This window comes from Pinus tabuliformis, chromosome 1_2, assembly GCF_031772625.1.
Source record: "Pinus tabuliformis cultivar Carrire ecotype Pingquan chromosome 1_2, CPIR1, whole genome shotgun sequence".
Classification (NCBI taxonomy): domain Eukaryota; kingdom Viridiplantae; phylum Streptophyta; class Pinopsida; order Pinales; family Pinaceae; genus Pinus; species Pinus tabuliformis.
The window spans coordinates 179,755,741-179,757,854 of NC_142298.1; positions in this window are offsets into that span (position 1 = coordinate 179,755,741).

Here is a 2,114-nt window from a genome sequence, read left to right on the forward strand (position 1 = left end):
TGAACTCGAACAAAAAAAACCTGTGTATGTCCATAATGATTGGAAGAATGAACGCTATTACGGTGTAACTCATACAATGATTTCTCTGTGTTTTCCTTTGGACCTCTCTTATGAATTTACGTGTCCATGGAGTATCAGTGAACTCGAATAGCTCAGAGGAAGCCACAGTGACTATGGAGGGAAGCCGAAGGATCAAGCGAGGCAAAGGAATCTATAGCAACCAAGGAGGAAGCCAAAAAGGCAGTGGAAAGTGGAAACGATCAGTCAGAGGTGTCTGAAACACATAAAAACAGAAAAACAAGGTGAAGTGTTGTTGATGAATGCATAATCTGTGAGAGAGGAAGCCAAAGAACAGGCAAGAGGCAGGAGAGACCAGAGAAGCAGGAGAACTGGAGAAAGGCAGAAGCTCAACAGGGTTGGGTGCAGAAAACTGCAACAAAACAGTTGATACCAGGTTTGGGTTGGAGCCTCTGAACTAAACAGGATTGAAATCCTTGGGAGTTGGTGCTCCTAAGTGCAGAACTATTGCAAGACAGAGTTGGTGCTCTGGAGGTTGGAGCCTCACTGAAGTCCAAGTTGGAGCTTGGCAACTAATTGCAACCAGTTATATATATATATATATATATATATATATATATATATAGATATATATATATATAGTATTTATTTCATTGCACTGTTTTTGTGTTAATAAAAGCATTAATTCCAGCTATCTATTTTTGTGTTTCATATATATATATATATATATATATTGTTTTGGTAACAACAAGAACAACCAAAAAAAAGAAATACTGATTCACCCCCCCCATTATTTCCAGCAATTGGTATCAGAGCAGGCTTCTTCATACTAGCCTAACAGCTTGAAGAAGGATCTGCAGCCATGATGAGAAATCATGAAGCATCAGGAAGACCTCCTCTGTTTGATGGCACTAACTTTGGTTTCTGGAAAAAAAGAATGACCTACTACCTAATGTCCCTTGGACCTGAATTCCGAAATTTTGTTCAAAATGAGTACCATATGCCTACCACTCTTCCAACAGATCAAGACGAGAGGAAAGCCTACATTGCAAATGCAAAGACCTTGAACTCCATCACTAGTGGAATCACTGATTCTGAGTTTACAAAAGTCATGCACTGTACCTCTGCCAAAGAAATGTGGGAGAAGCTAGTTGGCTTATACAATGGAGACTCAAAAGTCAAGAAGGCAAAGCTTCAAACTCACAGAAGACATTTTTAAAGTCCGAGGATGGAAGATGAAGAAGATATTGTAGCATACCTCCTCTGAGTAGTTGAAGTGGTCAACTCCCTTAAAGGGTTGGACGAAAAAATTGAAGAAAGTACCATTGTTCAAAAGGTATTAAGATCTCTTCCAGACAAATTTGACTCCAAAATAAGCGCCATAGAAGAAGCAAAGGATCTAGATACCCTCAAGATGGATGAACTCCATGGAATCCTCACTGCCTATGAGATGAGGAAAGGTGGCCCAAGCTCCAAAGATGCAACATTCAAGGCTTCAAAGTCAAAGAAGGGGAAAGAAAGGAATGACTGTAGTGATGAGTCTGATGTGGAATCCGAATTGGCTCAATTTGTATGAAAGCTGAAGAAAGGATCTAAGCTTAAAGGCAAGTACCCTCTTATATGTTTTAAGTGTGGAAAAATAGGTCATTATGCAACAAAATGTCCTCATAGACATGATAGTGATGATGAAGGAAATTCTAAAAGAATGGCACACAAAAAGAAAGGGTTCAATAAGAAGAACTTCTTCTCTAAGCAAGATGAATCTAATGAGGATGAGTTTATGGTCATCAAAAAGAAATCAGGTGAGGAAAGTGACCATGATGAAAGCCAAGAAACATTATTCATGGCATTCATAAATGATGATGACTCAGGGCTGGAAGGAAATGTAGATGAACTGTTAATAAGTGCCATTGAAGAAAATGAGAAACTACGGAATAAAATCATTTCTCTCAAAGTGGAAAATGAGGAAACAAGAAGGAGAGGAGATCTCTTGGAAGCAAAGCTAAAAGAAAAAGAAGAGACTTGTGAAGAATGTGAGGCCGAAATAGTGTCTCTGAGAAAGGAGTTGGAGCAAATTAAAAAGGGTTGTAAAAGCT